The following is a 20,598-nucleotide window of genomic DNA, read 5'->3' on the forward strand; positions in this document are numbered from 1 at the left end:
GAACAGTCAATGTTCCCACAACATCCCATCTGGATAGCACTGCCCCTTGGAGCTCTTTTGCGCCAAGGTCTGTCTGATCAGAGCAGAGACCCTCCCTCCCTCTTTCTGGGCCATCTTTTCACTAACTTCAGGCTCGCTGGGCCACTCTGAGGCTGAACCTCACAGCATTGGGCCCAGGCCTCCCGACCATGTGGACCTGTCTGCTCCATGGAGCTGTTCTGATCCTGAGGGCACCCACCTCCCCTCTGCCCAGAGGTTCCCCACCGCCCGCCACCCCGCCCAACCCCACGGACATCTGCTGCCCTTTGCTGCCCCCAAGTGGCTGACAGCAGAATCCCTGGAGGGGACAAGAAGGGTTTCCAACAGGGGGTGTTGGCTACTCCCCACACGGGTCCCCTCAGAAGCATGGTAAATTTGATTCCAACTGTATGCAGTCTCTTTAGGACGTCACTAATCCCCGAACGGAAGTAAATCTAAGACACACAACTCCACGCCATTCAGCCAAGTTTGGCTCCTGGAATTGTTTTTCTTTATGAGGTTCAGCGTAATGAAGAGGAGAAAACACAAAACTACATTCTCAACCTGGTCTCTCCATCTTGCTAACGGATAACTTGGCTCCCCAGAGTGTTTCTTCGTGAGTAATACCTTTTCTAACTAGTCAGGGGGGTGATATAAGAAATGTGCCCGGGAGCATGGGGACAGCTTGGCAAAAATAAAGCCCTCCCCGGGAAGGAAAAAAAAAAAAAAGAGGTTAGAGTGGGAGAGAGCCAAAGCATAAGAGACTCTTAAAAACTGAGAACAAACTGAGGGTTGATGGGGGGGTGGGAGGGAGGGGAGGGTGGGTGATGGGTTTTGAGGAGGGCACCTTTTGGGATGAGCACTGGGTGTTGTATGGAAACCAATTTGACAATAAACTTCATATATTGAAAATAAAATAAAATAAAATAAAATAAAATAAAAAAAAGCCCTCCCCAAATAGGGCTACCAGATGAAGCACAAGATACCCACGGAAATCAGAATTCAGATGGGGCACCCGGGTGGCTCAGTCAGTTAAGCGTCCAACTTCGGCTCAGGTCACAGTCTCGCAGTTCGTGAGTTCAAGCCCCGCGTCGGGCTCTGTGCTGACATCTCAGAGCCTGGAGCCTGCTTTGGATTCTCTCTGCCCCTCCCCTGCTCTCTCTCCCTCTCTTTTCTCTCTCAAAAATAAATAAACATAAAAAAAAGAAATCGGAATTAGGATAAACAACAAATACTATTTTAGTATGAGTACATCTCAATTGTTTCATGGGACGTACTGACAGCGAACACCTTTACCTCATTTATCTGGAATTCAAATGTGGGCATTTGGTTTGGGGGAGTTTTGTTTGTTTCTTCTTTGTTTTGTTTGGGTGGGGGGTTGTTTTTCACCCAAATCTGTCAACTCTATCCCCTCTAACACTCCTTAAACACCTTCCCCACAGTCTGCTTCCCAGCAACACGATCACATGGGCACACAGCTAGCTAGCATTTTCTTACGGGAAGTCATAGGAATGAACTGACAGCTTCCAGGCTGCATATGGGAGGTCTGTAAGCCCCCCGGTACCTCCTTCTGCTTCTGCCGGACACCTTAGGACAAGGGCACCAGCTGGCCTTGGGAGTTGCCTCTTATCCGATCCCAGCTAACATTTTTCTCAAAGTCAGAGACGAAAACCACTTTTAAGGCCCCCACGTGTTTCAGACATCTGTTATTCATTTTCTTTGATCTTGATTTTGTCTCAATCTTGTATAAGGACGCAAGCACGCATTTGACTATCTGGTTTGGGTTCTAAGCCGATGGAGCTCTGGAGTCGGTGCTTCTCTCTAGGTAGGAGAGATAGCACCCGCTTTTGTTCTCAAAGCCGTTTGACACCCATTGCCTCATTTTATCTTCAAATATCGGGAGATAATGTGATACAGTGCAGTAGCCTCCACCCTGGCCACACCCTGGAATCATCTGGGGAGTTTTTTAAAACCCTGATGTCCTCACTACACCTCAGACCAATTAACATCAGAATCTCTGGGGGGGTGCAGTCCCTGGCATCAACGTTTCTCAAGGTCTCTAGGTGACTCCTGTGTGCATACAAGACTGGGAACCCTGGTCGGGAGCAGCGGTTCTCAGAGTAAACCCTCGACCCGCTTCATGAGCATCCCCCGGGAACTTGTTAGACATGCACGTTCTTGAATGCACGTTCTTCTAGAAATACACCTGGGGTGGGCTGTGTAGTGATTCAGATGCACACCACCCACTGAGGAAAGCACGGGCTTGCAAAAGTAAAACAATCTGGCCCCAGTTGTAACCCCACAGCCACCACCAGTGACCTCTCAGGACGCAGCTTTCACATCTGCAAAATGGAGGTGATGCTCTCTACCTGGTGCATACGTTCAGGGAAGATTAAATGAAACAAGGTGCGTAGGTGGCCTAGTAAAGAACCTGACAGGGGCGCCTGCGTGGCTCAGTCGGTTAAGCGTCGACTCCGGCTCAGGTCACCATCTCGCGGTCCGTGAGTTCGAGCCCCGCGTCGGGCTCTGGGCTGACGGCTCGGAGCCTGGAGCCTGCTTCCGATTCTGTGTCTCCCTCTCTCTCTGCCCCTCCCCCGTTCATGCTCTGTCTCTCTCTGTCTCAAAAATAAATAAACGTTAATTGAAAAAAATAAAAAAATTTAAAAAAGAACCTGACAAAACTCAGCAGATGCAGCGACCAGCCACCCAGTTTTCTCAGATAAAGGGAGTTCCTAGGACTCGGGGAACTGGTGCCCAGTACCAGGTGCCGGGGTACCAGGCAGCCCAGCTCACGTGCATGATTGGGTCACTCTATCGGCACTCGGCAGTGCCCTTGAACAACTCTGTGAGGGGCGCAGGGCGAGCATCCATTTCACAAGGGGACGCACAAGAAGCCTGAAGACACTTACCTGAGACGCCACAAGCCTGGTACAGCCTGGCTAAGCCCTCGGTTGACTGACCCTAGAACAGGGCTCTTTCTCTGAACCCACGTGTCACACCCCTGAGCGACACAAGCACCCACCCTAAATTCTCTGTTGGTAGCAGCTCACTGGATTCACCCAATGACCTCAGAGGGAGCTGTTATCAGTGTCCTCAGCTACATGCGGAACTGAGTACCCGGGCGTGCTCCACGGAGGACAACCTGTGTGGTCTCACGGCCCCATGCTTGATGGAATGTTCTCTTACCAATCTTGGGGAAGGGCCCCCACGTTCTCATTTAGCAGAGGGCCCTGCACATGGTGTAGCTGCTCCCGCTTGAGGCAGAGAGATACTGAGCAACTTGCACAAGGCCACCCAACTGGGAAGCAGCGGGGCCTGGATTAAAACCCAGGGCGTTGGCTCCAGGCCCCGGGCTCCTGGTGAGAACACTCTGGTTCCAAGAGCGAACACTTCTTAACATATGTGAACACTGAGCAGAAAAAGAATTTCACATGTCGTTGGCAGAGCAGAGGAACTTAAAGCAAGCCCTCACCTCACTGCAAAGAGTGTGACCCGTTCGTATCCATGACTTTGCTTGCAGAACTAGAAGGCTAACTTTAAAGGGCCAAAGATGCAGACCTGTTTCAATTTCTATTTATCAGAAATAGAAAACCAAACTCAGTCATTTTTCTCCTCCCCCTTCAACTCAAGGAAAGCTACTCAGAACATTGCCCAAACTTGAGGACTCCTGGCAAATCACAGCGCCTGTCTCAGTCAGCTTGGGTGGCCGTAATGAAGTGGCTTAAAACAACAGAATTTATTTCTCATCGTTCCTAGGCTGGAAATCCAAAAGCAAGGTGCCAGTGCGGTCCGGTTCTTGTGAGGGGCCTCTTCCAGGTCGCCTACTTCTTGGCAAGCAAGAAGGCATGAGAGCTCTCTGGGGTCTCTTTATAAAGGCACTAATCCCACTCATGAAGCCTCCACCCTCACGGACCAATCACGTCCCAAAGGCCCCAGCTCCCCACACCGTCACGTTGGTGAATTTCAACATGTGAATTTTATGAGGACACACACATTCAGATCATTGTAACGCCTATGCTAGGAATTGTCATGACCTTACCTCCTTCCTAATGTAAGAAAACTGCCCCAAATTTCATGGTATGGCTGATGTCTCTAGTTGTACAAAACTGTGAGACAGGTGCAGAATTGGCAATATCCTGGACCCCCTGCCTCGTATCTTCTTTTCTTGTCCACGACACGACCCTAGGATTCTATCTTCTTCTCTTCCAGCCCTCCCTGTCATACCGTATACAATTTGCACAGGTGTGTTCACACCTTAGCATTGCTCTAACCCACATATACTTCCCTCCAGTGTTTTCCAGCAGTGGCCTTATGTGAGAGAGAACCAGCCATAAATCTGTGAAGGAAATTGGTGGCCATAAATGAGCCACTTTCCTTCTCTGATTCTCTTCCCACTCCCCCTCACCCAAATCACCTGTCACCCTCTCACAGAAGATGCGGGCTCATAGTCACGAAGGCCCAGTTAGAACTCAGTGGCAAGCACACCAAACAGGAAGGAGGAGGCAGTGGTCAGAGAAACAACTAGGTATGAGGCAGAAGTGTCCTACTTGTGTGTCTAGGGGATTCGGGACTCAATGTTCAAGTCAACTGTAAGCCAGTGGGAAGTGTTGGGTATCCCAACATCACACGTTCCAGAGTCCCAGCTCATTCTGGCTGAGTTCAGTCTAAACCACTTGAAGTTTGGAGAACTATGTTTGAAGAAGCCCATGAAAGGGAAATTGCAGTTGGAAGCCCAAAGCGATTAGAAAATGGATGAGAACTTCAAAAAAAAGAAGGAAAGAAATTAAGATAAATTTCAGCCAAGTGTCTGCATTGATAATGAACAGACTCAAGACAACTGTCTTGGGAGAAGAAAAGGGCCCTGGTGGATGGAGACAAGTCCAAGTCTTCCAGTGAGTAAGGTACTATCTGAGTCAACTGTACAGTTGGTGACACTCGAGTCAGGACCAAATGGACTATTTGTGAAGGAAATGCACCTGTTCAAATTTCAGGACCCAGAGATGGATGGATAGTAACTAACTCCCAGGGAAAAAGACAGAGAAGGGAAGGGATGATACTGGATGGCTTCAACTCAAAACCTGGAACAATAGCTAAGGAATATTGTAGTACATCACACAATGACCTATGTAGATTGTCATTTAACACTTTTCTTATAGTAATCATATGTTTTAGAGAAAATAGTGTAGCAGACAACAGAACCTAGAGAATGCACACATTAAAAAAAATAACAGATGTGAAACGGAGAGACATCACTGCAAACAGTGCCCTCTGAGAGTGGTCAAGAGAATGTAATCCAAAGAATATGTGGTTAGTGAGCCTAAAACTAGACACGAATGATAAAGGGAAAGTGTAAAGGAGTAATTCTGAGGCCTGGAATGAAGCAGAAACATTTTAGCAAGGATTTGCTTCAATCATTACACAAGCTGTGTTGCCAAAGTCATGATCTGGTCATTACTGTTTTCATCCGGTATAAGTGTAGGGGTGCCTGCTAATTGCTGGATGGGGCGAGGGGGTGTGTCCTGCTCTAGTAGGGAGGGGCCAGAACACTACTCTTCTGGGAGGGCTCAGGAGCTCCCTTTGCTCCTAAGGTGGGCAGACAGTTCTCTTACCCACTCACATTTAGGAGTTGAAAGAGAAAACCCTTCTAACCCACAAAGAAACATAGGTTATGGGGAGAACAGAGTTGGGGTTCTAGATCCTAATTGTGACACATGCCCAAGGCTACTCGATTCCACGTTCCAGAACCAGCTTGCATCCTGGGAAGAGACTGTGTATGTCAACAAGAGGAAGAGTGTTGCCAGCAAGAAGTCTGTTAGTACCTCAGGCAGAAGAGACTAAAATACCAAACTGAGACCTTGTTTCAGCTACATCCAGATCATCTCTCTTGAGCCCCGAGGCTCTCAGCACTCCTCCTCTCTCAGCCAGTCAGGAGACACCACTCACTGTGCCCACAGGTCTCTGAGGGCAGTACAGGGGCTCCCTATTCTGGGAAGCAACCACGCATGGCCCTTGTTGAGTGAGGCTGGAGGAAATAGCCAGCTTTCCAATGACATAAGGTAACTCAGCACACAGGATAGGCTTCAAGCTATTGAAACTCTTTCCCTGGGCTAAGTCCCAGGTCTACCTCCGTGAAACAAGTTATTTCTTTAAGTTTCTATTTCCTCAGCCGTAAGATGGGGATGATGATAATCATTATAGAACCTTCCTCTTTGGATTGTGCTAATGCGTCCTTGCAGCAAGAGGAAGGAAAGACTTGCATCACCACAGGGTGGGTAGGGCGTAGGGCATCACCGTAGAATAAAAGCCAAAAATTGAGGGGATCAAAACAACTCAATGTAGAGACAGACAGAGCTCCTAACATTCACAGATTTTTCCACATTAGGTTAACTATTCGTTTAGAATTAACAAATCAGTTGAGATATTAACACCAAGGAGGGGACTCGAGGCTGCAGTGCCTTGACAAAGTGCCTTGTTTCTATGATGCCATGCTCTGCCCCTGCTCTAGATTAATATTCATTTCTTTTATACTTAGATTCAATTCATCATTTCCTTCCTTTAACTCAACTAAATACTGATGGGTAAATGTTGGTCAGGGAAACACGGGGTTTTGGGTTTTTAATATGGACTAAATCATGTCTCCAATCATCATGGCTTTGCCAGTAGACTTAACCACCCAAACTTCTCTTTTCTGGGCAGGAATTTTGCATACAAAGCAACACAGGATTCTGTGGTTGCAAGAGAAAGGAAGTGTTCTCATTGAACAACTTACCCATCACACAATCATCTGTCAACAGAGACTGGTGGTGGGGATCACGTTCACTTGGATGGGAGTGGGCCAATGTCCAGTTGGTATGTTTACCCTAGCGAGGCTCAAAGGACAATACCAAACGGACATCTTGGGTCAATATGGTGATAATCTCACTTAAGAAACACCTATTTTTACAAATGAAACCTTTGAAGAAATCATCTCATTCAGAGATGATTATCTATGGCTGAATCAAGGGCTTTCTTTAATGATGAAAGTATCTTTGATAATAGAGAATCTTCCTGACACATGTGCACACTGGAAAACTGTGAACCCTCCAGAATGCGGAAAGAATACCAAATGGGGCAGGAGGCAGGTCCCGTTTCTCTCAACCACCTTCCAGCTCCTCAGAAAAGAAGACCATGGTGTCAGAAAGACTTACATATTTCGATCATGTTAGACCCTATTGGTTTGGCCTGTGAAGTGCTATGAAGAGCGTCCTGTGAGCTTGGGCCAGTGGCTTCCAGAAATAAATGGTAACGTTGATGAAGTTCTCCCTTAATCTGTGATTTTTTTTTTAGCATCATTTATCATTATTTTTTTAAATTCTGGTAAAATACACAGAACATAAAATTTACAACTTAACCATTTGTGAGTGTGCAGTTCAGTGGCAATAAGTCCATTCACATTGTTGGGTAACCATCACCACCGTCCATCTCTAGAACTCTTTACAGCTTACAAAACAAATTATATGCCCGTTAAACAATGACTCCCCATTCCCCCCACTCATTGCCTCCATAAGTACCTGGCAAGCACCATTCTACTCCTGTCTCTCTGAATTTGACCACTAAAGGTATCTCATGTACATGGCGTCCTGCAGTGTTTGTCTGTGTGTGACTGGCTTATTTCACTTAGCATAATGTCTTCAAAGCTTACCTATGTTTTAACATGTATCTGAATTTCCTCCCTTTTTAAGGCTGAATAATAGTCCACAGAGGTATAGACCACATTTTGCTTATCTATTCATCTGTCAGTGGACACTTGAGTTCCTTACACCTTTTGCTGTTGTGAACAATGTGGCTATGAACATGGAAATAACAACTATATCTTCAGGACCCTGCTTTCATTCCTTTGAATGTAAATCCAGAAGTGTTTTCCTTCATTAGTGATCTTTTATAATGGCTGAAAACTGAATAAGCATTGGTATGATTTCCTTTCACACAAGAAAATACGCAATGACTTTTAGTGAAACGTGAAGTGTATTCAAACTCCGTACTTGCGTGTGCTATATATATATGCCTCCATAGATTGAGCTGACATTCAACGAATCGCTACTCGTCAATAGACTGAGGAGTTCTCTAAACTGCAGTGAAAAAGAAGTCTTTCCTTTTCTAAACTTTGCTTCTTCCCACAGCATGAACACTTGAATTTAAATCAACCAAGGAAGTTAAAACTATAAAATCAATGCTGTGTTCTCACTCTACACCGATGGCTTCTACCGTTGTTTTGATTATGATAAAAAACACAAAACGCATAACATAAACTAGTGGTAAGTATATTCACATGGTTGGACAACAGAGCTCCAGAAATTTTCCATCTTGCAAAATTGAAACCCTGTACCCATTTAAAAACCTACCATTTCCCTCCCCTCGACACCCCTGGTAACTTTCTATTTCTATGAGTTTGATTACATTAGATGCCTCATGGAAGTGGTACACTTTTTAAAAATTAAACATTAGACAGAATCTCTAGGCAATAAAGAAAAGTGTCTATTTATTGACCATTAACCATTATGCATACACACGAAGAGCGCTTTGGTAAATCTTTTACAAACCTCTCCTTTGCTAGTGATTTAAGAATGCTAACTTCCCCTGAAAGAAAACTACTCAATTTTAGTCAAATATTTGATGAACAATTAAAGGTTTTATGACAGAGGCCTATATACTTCAGCGGATAAAGGGAAAGTTATTTTGAAAACCACCTATCATTTCAGGCTTCTTTAGTGGTTGATAAGTCTTGGGCAGAGTTGGCCTCACTTTCTGTGGACATGTGCGTGAGGAGGCTCGTCAAGCTTAAAGGGCCTGGAACAGCTCACTCCTGGCTAGAGTTCTCCTCACTAAGACTTCTTTAGGATTCTTGCAAAGAATTAGTCAGCAAAGTGAAAATTAACCTCAATATTTTATGAGTGAGATCATGACACTGCCATGGCCTTGCTTTCCCTCTTCTATCCCAGTCCAAACAGTGGGATCTCTCCCCAGGTGAGGTCTTGGAGAGGCAGCCCTCCTCCCTCACACCATGCCCCCAACATGCCACTAGTCCTGGCCTCCCTTCCCATTCCCCAGATCCTCAAGGATGCTGCTACCTCAGCAGAGCAAATTTCCCACCTTTATTTATTTATTTTTTTATTTTTATTTTTATTTTTTTTATTTTTTTATTCTTTGGCACAGTATGACAGGTACAGAAAATGGTAACGGGACCGTAAATGTCTTTGCCAAATGATCCTCCTTCTCCCTTTCCACTCTCCCTCTTCCTCCTTGCTCTTTCCCTATCACTTCAATTGGCTGGCCTCCACTGGCTTCTAGGGATCTCTACCAATGAACCAGTCAACTACCTACCACAGAGACCTACTGAATGCCTGCTAACAGAAGCCCAGGCCCAGAAAATCAAAAAGAAGGAACTTGGTACAGATCCAGTCATATCACCAGATGAGTTTTGTGACCACCGTTCCTTCCCCTGGGTTGAGTTATCTACAGAAAGCACACTTATGGAAGGAAATCTGCTCAGGACTCAGGAAGCTAGATGTCAGGTCTAAGATGTGACTTTACTCACTTACACACTAACAAGTTAGCCTAATTCTAATTTGTGGATGCTGGCAGGAGACATGAGCTCCTGGGTCAGAAACAAAGGACTATATTACTCATGACACAGCAGCGGCACAAGTATCAACATGTTGGCACCAGCTTCCTTGCTCTAAAGGTCCACAGGCATGACCCCGGGCCCAGATCAGTACGACAGGTAAAGTGGGCTTGTGTCATGGCCCAGGAATACTTGGGGAATCTACTGTTTTCACAGGCAAGAGTAAACAAGTCTGCTTTTTAGGTGCTGAGAGTAGGGAGACATTATCTCATTTCTCGAGGGCATCAGAACAACTCTGAAGACATCCTGGGAGAAAGACTAGTCTTGGCCCACTAGACAGGTGCACTTGTGGCCCATGGAAGACTTTCTTTCCCAACACTGGCTCCCAGGTCCAGCCCTGCCAGGCACTAATTGTGTGACTTTCAACAAGTCACATAACCTTTCTGGCTCCTCATTCTCCTTATCTATAAAATGGTAGTGGTAATACACACCTATCTGTCCCACAAAGCCAAAGATCCTGATGGAAGGTTGGTGGAATTTTGTGGAAGCAATGAAAGGTCTGGCTTCCTGCTTGGGAATCCACATGAAATCCCTAAGTCACTCTTGAGTCTCCTCCAAGCCATGCAAACAATAATATTTTGCAAAAAGCTTTGAGGCCCAAGTTCCACAGGTCAGTTTCAGCCTATTCTTATGCTAAGAGCCCAATTCTCACCAGTTTCCCACACTCTTTATGGAGAAAGCTCATTTCAGGCCTGATACTGAATACTAAGTGCTCCAGAAACCTCCCCCACCCTCCCACCCTACTCTCCAGTACAACTTATTTATGCTACACCTCTCACTTGAGCGCTTCATTTCTCTCCTAAAAGGCCACATGCCCTGAAGCATCAAAAGGTAACCAGATCTGTGCTGATGTGGGTCAGTGAACCGTACAATCACAGAAGATGTGCTCATCTGAAAACTTCTACCCATGACATTATGTTCCAAAAAGGCATTCTAACTTACAGATTCTAACTGAATCTAAGCTAGTAGCAATCTAAACTTGAGTTTTAGCATAAGTGGAACAGAGATAAATTGAAATAGAAATCTTACTCCATTGGGTCAACAACCCATGACATACACAAATTTCCTATGGGATCCTGAAAAAAGAATCTAAAGGTGGAAAGGTTAGTGTTTGTGGAGGGAAACACTTGGAAGACCTTCAAGTAACTCCATTTATACCTGAAGATGCCAACTGAACTGCCCAGGCCACTGGCCAAAGGCTTCCTCTTAACCACTTTCTCTCCAGCCTTATATACGTGAACACACCAAATACATATGTCCTCACTCCGACTCTGTTCAACAGAAGTGGATATAATTATCCCATCTTAAAGATGACCAAACTGAAACACCTAGAGAATAAATGACTTACCCAAGGTGAGACATTTGACAGGAGGCAAAGCTGGAACAGGACCAAGATCTCCCACCCCACACTGCTGTGTTGCACATCTGTCTCAGTGTCCTCCAAATTATTTCTAGGAAATAACCTGAATAATCAGGCCAGAGAAAGAAAAGAAAAATAACTCAGTTACTTTAATGAAGTCCAGGCTGATGGAGATACGTACCACACACATAGCTGGGATGACAAGTAGGTATGTAAGTAAACAGATAGGTATGTAGGTAGGTAGGTAGATGGATAGATAAGTAGGCAAAAACACATGCACACATATCTGTAAACATCGGAGGCAACTTAGAAAATTAACCACAATATACAACAGAAAAATAAATAATAAAAATGGAATCAAAATCGGTTGAAAGGAAAAAATAAATGGATGCCACCAGTCACCAGGATATGACAGATGCTGCCATTGGAAGCCAAATTCAGCCCTGAGTCCCTTGTAATTGTATGGGATATACTTGTCGCTGTCAATATAATGTTCACTTAGAGAATCAAAGGTCTTACAGATTCTTATAAAAAGGACATTGGGTGACATGATAAAATCCTCCACTATGCTTTTGTAAAATACCCAGCTTTGTTCTTCACAAGTACATTTCTGTGTCAGCTGCCCTCCATAAAAGCTGGAGACATGATATTAAATCTTAATTTGTTGGATGCTTTTCTGTGGGAAGCCAAGATAACGAGGTCTAGGAACATAGCTTTCAGATGATCTAACTCAGAGCTAAGGTGTACGTGGTCTTGTGCCCTGTTTCCTGTCTCTTAACATCTAATTCCCAGAGACAGGAAGAGTTCTTGATATGTAAGCATCTGACACCCCATAAACATCCTAGCTGAGAAGCTACAGATGTACCAGAGACAGATACCCAGGAGTTAGGAAGCCAGGCAGAAGAGAAGAGGTGAAAATGAAGGGAGAAAATAACAAGGGCTGTAAATGGAAGATTCTAGATAAGATTGCTTTTATGGTCCATGCAAATTAATATAGACATATTCCAAGTGCCAATTACATGAGCTTCTTGAAGGCTTTGATTCTTGCATCCATCTGGAAGCTTCTGCACTAACAGCACATGTAACTTCTATATGTTTGTTTGTTTGGTTTATCTTCTAAAGTCTCTGACAATCATTGTGCTTTGACGTTATTCTCGTGAGACTATTCCCATGCTTCTGCTGCCATGTGCCTGCTCACTCTGACACTTCTCCATTCATGGAAATAAATTTCCTTTCCAATTCCAGCTGCAGTCCAGAACAACAGGTGTAGTCTCTGAAAGAATAAATCGGGAAAGAAGATGTGAATTGAGTAGTGCTTCAATAAATGTATATCCGGTCCCACAAATCTTTACTGAGCTCTGGATATGGCAGGAACTGGGCTGGGTGGGGAGCTTTCAAAAATGAATAAAGCAGGTCGGACCCCCTCAGTAGCTCACAATTAGCAGAGAAAGGGGTGTCGTTGGTACCCAGTCACCAGGAAATCAAGCCATTGAGCAAACACATCACACTCTACACTTTGAGTGCTGTGACAAAGGAATGAATTCAGCATGGTGACTGGAGGAGCCCATTCTGATTCAGAGGATGGGAAATTTTCAGAAGGACAGTGATTGCCTATTCAACATCCATTCCACCACCCCAGGTCCTTGCCAACAGATCCCTGATTTTTGTTCAGGTATCTGTCCTCAAGGAACCCACAGGAATAAACCCTGAGTAGTATAATCCAGTCATGGTAATTCCCTTCCTCTTGCCAGGATGGATTTACATATGGACATGTGCTGAAATTATGGCCAAGAAAATATGACAGGAAATAGGCTGGGGAGACTTCCGGTTTCCTTATTCTTAAAAGGAAATGCCATTTTCCTCTGGATCCTGCTGTTTGGATCTGATGAATGGAACTGTCAGCTGTGATTGAGAGGATTGACAGACATACTTGCCTAAGGGCCCTCGGCAGTTGGTTACCTGGTATTTGTATGTGTGGATGTGTAACAGCACGTGTGTGGGTATAGGCACGTATCTACAAATCTGTGAGCTTCTTCATAACACGGATGAGGTCTTACACATCATTTTTCCCTCCCACAGGATCTAGCATAGTGCCTAATACATAGAAGACACCACCTAAATGTCTTTGAATAAATCAATACATAGAAAATCTACTCATAATGGGAATTAAGGAGGGCACTTGGGATGAGCGCTGGGTGTTATATGTAAGTGATGAATCATTAAACTCTATTCCTGAAATCATTATTATACTATATATTAACTAACTTGGATTTAAATTAAAAAGAAATAAATAAAGAAAGAAAATAAAGAAAATCTACTCATGGCATTAATCATAATCATGTATTAGAACATAACATAAAATTTTACTAAAATGTTAACAAACATATGTTTCCAGTAGATGTGATGTTTTCCATTTTTGTAATTTTGCAAAATACAACACAAGACTAATCTAGATTTGTACAGTCCAATATGGTAACCCCTGGACACGTGGCCTATTTGAACTTAGTTAAAATTTATTAAAAATTCAGTTCCTCAATCACATTAATCATAAGAGGCTAGTAACTTCCATATAAGACAATGCAGATAAGACCATTTCTATCATCATAGAAAATTCTATTGGACAGCATTGTTCTAGAGCATGCAATGCCCACCTCCGAATGTAGCCCAGTACTTGGCACATGGTAGGCACTCAATAAATATTTGTTAATTAATGCATTCTATAGATCATTCCAGATATTATTACAAGAGCCAAAACACAAAATGGCAACCCCCGTCCTGGCAATGAAAGCAAATAGAACTAAATATTTAGCATATGGCAAAGCCAATACCCACTGGTCTATAATGATGCTGAGGTATCTAGAAAGTCCTACAGGTCCCCTAACTGGTAGACCTCCCTCAGCACATGTGTTCCCCAACCACAATGTCAAGCCCAAGCTGAGCTGATGAAACCGGACTGATCATCCATTACACAACGGCCTAGGTTTATAATATATTCTTCCATTTGTTTCCATGGACTGACTCTCCCAATGTACATTTCAGAGCTAATGCTCAAATTCCACTCTCTTAAATTTCATCAAGAAATTTCACAATGAACCAGAGATTTGAGATTATTCTCCAAGCCCCAGGGGATAAAAACACCTTTTCTGGTCCCAAGGCATCAGGTAATACGCAGACGTGAAAGTCGGACAGACCTGAATTGAAAGCCAGCTCAATCCCTTAGCTGTGTGACCACGGGCACATTGTTCAACTTCTCCTAGACGTTGTTTCTTTACCTATGCCATGGGGATGTAAAAGGTTCTACCGGGCAAGATTCTTCCAGCATGTGATATGTCAGCGCGTGGAGGACACTTGGTTCCTTCCCTGTGCAGTGGGTCCCAGACGAACGGCCGGGTCGGCCAGAGGGGCTCAGCAAACGTGCATGCCTTTCTCCTTCCCTTCCCTTGCACAGTCTGCCTGAAGTCCCTCTGCATACACTCCCTGTTCTGAGGGCTTGTTAGTTTTGTTAATGTCGAGCTATAAACTTGAAGCTACCAACCAGAAGAAGGAGAAGAACCTGAACCTAAAGAGAAATCAGCCCCCAGGAACCACAAATGAAATGGGTGCCTGGCCTCAACCGACTCTCTGAGACGCAGCTGCCTTCAGAGCTGTCTTGCTAGCTCGTCTTCACACGCTCCCCCTCCTCGGGAGACCCAGCCTGTACTCGGAGTGTAATCCTGAATCTAATCAAGAAAAAGGAAAGCTGCTCCCGGCCAGTAGTGTATGGAAGCGGCTGAGAGAGTGGTTGGGGGCGTTGAGGGTAGGGGTGGGGGGGGGTTGTACCCAGGCCCCAGCAAACAGGCAGGTTCTGGCCTTGTCCCTTGAGGCTGTCCCCACCTAGAGCCCAACATCCCTTTCTCACCCTCTGGACACCCCCCTCTGCGGGCTGCTTTGTCTCCTGTCTCCTGTCTTCTGGGGACTGGAGCTTCCCCCACCACTGACCTGTCCTCCTTCTGTCTTTTTCCAGCACGCTTCTTTCTTCCCTCAAGCACCAGCTCTCCCCGACAGGATTCCTGAAAATTCGCACTAAAATGGTAGGGTGTGCCCCTAAGGATATGTGCACCTAATAAGGATATATTCAATAGAGCAAATGATGTTAGAACAGGGGTCCCTACTTAATCCCATGCTTCTCACCTTCAAGAGAGTCTCAGATTTAAAATGAGAGCCTGTGTTTATAAAGATGACCAAACATTGGTGGTGGTGGTTGTTTTTTTTATCTCCAAGAAATATATTTCAATACCTGTGTCTCTCTCTCTGGGGTAATACAGGCAGGTGAGTGAACTGCATTCACTCTTACGAAACCAGTAGAAAGAACTCTTACAGAACCAGTGGTTCACCCAACCCAGTATTCTGTCATCTGTCATGAAATTCACTAATGTCACCTACCCACAACTTAGCATCCCTTATTTAGCCTGCCTCTACGTATTTGTCATATTACAGCCTATAAAATACTGTTCTACTCAGTATGTTTAAACATCTTATGAGCCCTGAAATTACATTCTGGCTGCCAGATCGAGCATTAGCTCAGTTCAAGCTTTTCATGATTTTATCCACTGGATAAAATCCCCCTTTTCCACTTTTGTCCACCCTGGAAAAGCCTTAATGGTTTTATTTGCTTCTCTTTGGGTCTTTGCCCATCAAAAAGTCTAAAAATACATCATAAATATTTTAAGACACTTATTTTAAACCATCTTTAGTATTTTTTTTTAATTTTTTAACATCTATTTATTTTTGAGACACAGAGAGTGAGGGAGAGGGAGACACAGAATCTGAAGCAGGCTTCAGGCTCTGAGCTGTCAGCACAGAGCCCGACGCGGGGCTTGAACTCACGAACCATGAAATCATGACCTGAGCTGAAGTCGGACACTTAACCGACTGAGCCACCCAGCCACCCTGAGCCACCTTTAGTATTTTAAAGATGAACAGGCTTTCAATAGTGTTTTGTTTTTGCTTTTGTTTTTTTAGGGATGTGTTTCACTATTGACCACAATCTCTCCATTAGTGCAGTGAACATTTAACTATAGTGTATTCACGTAATGGGGGGCAAGCTTTAGAGGAACAGAAATATTTAATCACGCATTGGGGCATCTGGGTGACTCAGTTGGTTGAGGGAAGGACTTCTGCTCAGGTCATGATCTCACGGTTCATGAGTTCGAGCCCCGCGCCAGGCTCTGTTCTGACAGCTCGGAGTCTGGAGCCTCCTTCGGATTCTGTGTCTCCCTCTCTCTGCCCCTCCCCCACTCGTGCTCTGTCTCGGTCCCAAAAATAAATAAACATTAAAAAAAAATTTTTTTTTAATATTTAATCACTCATATAAAGTTCTCAGTTTTTCCTTTACAGTTGTAACCTATCTATCGATGCTTAACTTAATCGAGCCCTAGCGTTTCCCAGGCTGAAGGAGATCTTGCTTTGAGCCATCTTCCAGGACACAACCAGCTTCGAGTGCTTCTGGGATGTTTCAGAGGTGAAGACAGCCACGCATCAAGTCAGCCCCAGGCAAACTTTTATCCCAGTAGGGGTGGATGATGTTGACTGCTAAGTTTTGGAGCACAGTTTCAGTTTTCTGTAGCTCTTCCCGGAGATTAGAAACCAAAACCCAGACCATGCTTTGCTTTTCGTACTACCACCTCTGTAGGAGTTCTTTGTATCTTTCTCCCACAGACCTTCCTGTCCCCACAGCGTGAGAAGTCACAGTGCTGCTCTGCTCCCCTGAGCTGAGCGCTTGCCTCTTCCCGCTTCGTAACAGTGACTGTTTTCCTGCTGCAGGAAAAGAGTTCGCCTTACCCACTCCTGCATTCACCAGCAAGCAGTTAGGGACGGCTTCCTATGTACTAAACTCTGCGCTGGATCCTGGCATATGTATTTAGTGGAGGCAAGCTCTAGAATAAGACATAAACAGAAAAACAAAGGATCACGGCAGCACGTGGCACAATGACAAGAGGGGTCAGGGGACCCAGGGACACAGAAGGGAGAACGACTATTCCATCCTGATGACTTGGTGAGGGCAACAGAGAGATGGTGACCTTTGAGAAGGACTGGAAAGGTCAATAGTAACTCTCCAAACTGGGAAAGAAGGGGAGGGGAACATTCTAGACAGAAGATGTCATTCGCCAACTTAGAAAATACAGATGCGGCAACACAACCCAATTCTGCCCGGGATGTGTCTGTGGGGCCTAGAACTGGAAGCATCTGCAACAGGTTCAAAATTGGAGTCTAGAGCTCCAGAAAGATGGCAAAGCAAGAGTCTCAGATTGATGACCCTTTGCTTGAAGCCACGGCACGGTGGGTCTCAATCAGGAGTACGTATGACGGAAGAAAAAGAGACCATGGATAGGGGAGCACTCAAGAGAAATGGAGGCAACTCACAGCAGTGAGGGTACGGGTGGGAGTATTTCTGTCCTTTCTGAAAAAACTCCGTAGGCAAATGTAGGCGGGTGTCCAACAATCTCACCAACAGAGCCGAGGAGACCTCCGCCTTGCGAGTCACATGCCCACTGACGGTTGCTGCTCTGTGCTCGTCCGTCGGTAAGTAGGCAGGCATTTGCCCTCTCCTGGTTTCCGCATCGCTGATTTGACCCTTTGTTTTACGTCCCCTCTAACTCTCACAACTGCTTTTTCTTCTGCATCGTTAAGATCTTTGTAAGTAGACCGAAAACCATATGTGGAAGAAGAGTTTACAAACAAAAATAAAGATCCAAAATACTACTTGACACTGCATCTAAGATGTCTTATGTCCCAAAGAAGAAACCATTATTTTTTAAGGAATTAGTTTGTCAACATCGTTGGATCTGAGGCATTTTCTTGTGGCATTAATCACATCCTCTCCGGCATAAGTGGTACAGGAGTCCCAGACTCTCTGATGCGCCTCCAGTCCCAACACAAAGCTCTTCTCTCTGACGCTATGGTCATTCAGGTTCCCGAAAGGCCGTTGACAGATCGTCCGGGAGGTGGGCAACGCGAGCTGGAATTTTGTCCGAGGGATGGGAGAGCAGGGTGTGGTCGCCTTTCCCTCCACACGCAGTTGTCACTGTGACCTGTCATCGCAGAGGAAGAGTGAGGCTTGGGACTCTGGGGATGCAGTGGAGGGTCAAGGAATGATGCCACCACTCAGCGGGATCCTCAGAGAGACGAGCGGTGCAGGGGACCACACAGACCCCAGGGATCACAGAACGAAGGGAAGCAGAGGGCAGCTGTCTGCAGGCCATGCAACCCTTCAGCTCTGTGCTACTCAGACGTCCCTTAATTAGGGCCAAAGAGCAATAATGCAGCCTCCATCCCACCTACCTGCTTCTGGAAATCCCAGAGAACATTTACACAGCTCACGAGTCCAAGTTTGCTGTCGTTGGCCAACTGTCCTGTTACCAGGAAGTCTGGCCGACCACCTTCTGCCATATCACAGTGCCCTCCCTGAGCCGTGCTGGGCTTCCCATCCCCTTGCCCCCAGAATGGGCCACGCCTCAGTTTCCCCAACACTGAGCTCAGGCTATAACAATGAACTGAGGAACTGGGGATAATAGATGAAACTTACAAAAGAGAAAAGAAAAATCTTAGACGTGAATGCCAGATATAACTGCACACAGTTGTCCACAGGCTTAAGCCCTCTAGACCCCTCAGCTTGCCTGGGAGGGACAGCACAGTTATTGCCAGATGGGTCCCAAACTAATCACTGCTGGCTTCCCTCCTGCTCTGTGAGTGCCCCAAAGAGAAAGATGAACTGCATGATTTACCTGCCCACCATGGAATTCAGAAGGGCTTTTATCAGCATGTCGTGGGTGCCTCTCTCCAGAGTCCTGGGCCTCTGCCTCTCCAAAGATCAGCAAGAGGGAAAAGGTATACCCTGTCCAAGACCGGCTTTGTTGTCAGAGTAATAACATGCAGAGTGTAGTTCTGTTGGTCTATGCTATCAGATTAAGTTCAAAAATTTCTTTTTGGGGGGGCACCTGGGTGACTCAGTCAGAGTGTTGAGCATCCGACTTTGGCTCAGTTTGATCTCGCAGTTCATGGTTCGAGCCCGGCCTCGGGCTCTGTGCTGACGGCTCAGAGCCTGGAGCCTGCTTCGGATTCTGTGTCTCCCTCTCTCTGCTGCTCCCCGATCACGCCCTGTCTCTCTCTTTGGAAAATAAATAAACATTAAAAAAAAATCTGTTCTTAATTTTTTTAAGAACTGAGTCATAAATGGATATTTTTTTTTCTTTGCTTAATAAGGCTCCAACAATATCTGAGTATTGGCAAATCAGAATAACCTTATGGGCGGGGTCCCAGGCAGCTCACCTGAAGTCCCAAGCTGGGAGCCAAGAGAGCTGTTCCTACTGGACGTGCTCCCCAAACACTGGGAAAGAAAGAAAGGAGTCAGCCAGGACTTCTCCCCAGAGTCCAGGCCATTACGATGCCAGCTGGCAGAGTACTGTGCCATTCCATGATTCTTGTCACCATTCTTGACCAACCCATGGGGACAGGCACCCTTACCCAGGGCCTGTGGAAACCAAAGGGCATGGGGGTAGGGCAGTAAATGTGATCTGGCTCTTGGCCAGATCTGGCATGGCTTAGCTTGGTCACAGGCAGGAACCAAGGAGAATGCCAGGAAAGGGTCACTTCCCTCTATATGGCTGTGAGGGGCTCCCTGGGGAACTCTAGCACACAACCAAGAGACCCTTTGAGGACTTTCCCCCACCAAACGAAGAGGTACCTGCAAAGAACAATCCAAACTTCCATCCAGAAAACAGAAAACGTTCTTGGCAGCTTAAACACAGAGCCCCCCAGGGTCCCCCACATTCTAGCCATCAAGGGTTCCACAGCCCTGAGCCCCCCGCACACTCTGCCGCCCCTCAGACCTCCATCTGTTGGTTGTGGGTCATCGCTCCTGTCTCGTTCACCATCCAGGAGAGGGACATGCTCACTGAGGGGCCCACACGGACTGTGCAGTCATCTGGAAAGCAGCACCATGCACCTGACCTAACACAGTGCCTCTGGGATCAGGAAAAGTGGACTTTGTTCTCTGGGCCCTTGATTGATTTATCATGTGACTTCAGGCCTGTGTCTCCATAGCCATCTGCTCCACCTAACTATATAACTAAAGAGCATTTATAACTAAAGAGCATTTATAACTAAAGAGCATTTATAACTAAAGCACTCAGTATGGAGCTGTGAAGTTTTCACCTCCGTTACTCTATCCAAAGAAAACCCCTTTAACAGAGATATGCTGTAATGCACCCACTGCACAGTCACCCATCCATTCACCCCAGCAAAAGCATGGCATTGACTTCAAAATGTAGTTTTGGGAGTTTAGTGCTCGTCCCAGCGGTTTCTGTTACACAGTGTCAAAGTGATTTTTAGATCTTGAGCAAACGGCGGCCTTTGTCTTTCTAAATGTCCACTGGTATCATAATAAGGGAATTCCTGACCCACAAACTCTGGTGGTTTGCTATTTGTACCAGAAATACCAAAGTCAACAGAATTTACTAGCCCAGGGAGCCTTGCAGGTAAGTGGGGACAGTGCAAGGACACTGGGATTGAAGCCATGTGA

General features: G+C 45.6%; 1 long non-coding RNA gene across 5 annotated transcripts in view; it reads right to left on the reverse strand.

The window, feature by feature from the left end:
* LOC132665752 (uncharacterized) overlaps positions 1-20,598 on the reverse strand; it is a 108,441-nt gene that overhangs the window by 74,800 nt on the left and 13,043 nt on the right. For 4 of the 5 annotated variants that reach the window (XR_013551294.2, XR_013551290.2, XR_013551289.2 and 1 more), the window contains 4 exons: positions 19,347-19,404; positions 17,442-19,185; positions 12,059-12,312; positions 11,028-11,142 (listed from right to left, as the gene is read on the reverse strand). This is a non-coding gene — a long non-coding RNA (uncharacterized LOC132665752). The remainder of the gene's footprint in view (positions 1-11,027; positions 11,143-12,058; positions 12,313-17,441; positions 19,186-19,346; positions 19,405-20,598) is intronic. The other variant, XR_013551291.2, reaches the window with a different exon arrangement.

This window comes from Panthera onca, chromosome D3 (genome assembly GCF_046562875.1).
Source record: "Panthera onca isolate mPanOnc1 chromosome D3, mPanOnc1 haplotype 2, whole genome shotgun sequence".
NCBI classification, from domain to species: Eukaryota; Metazoa; Chordata; class Mammalia; order Carnivora; family Felidae; genus Panthera; species Panthera onca.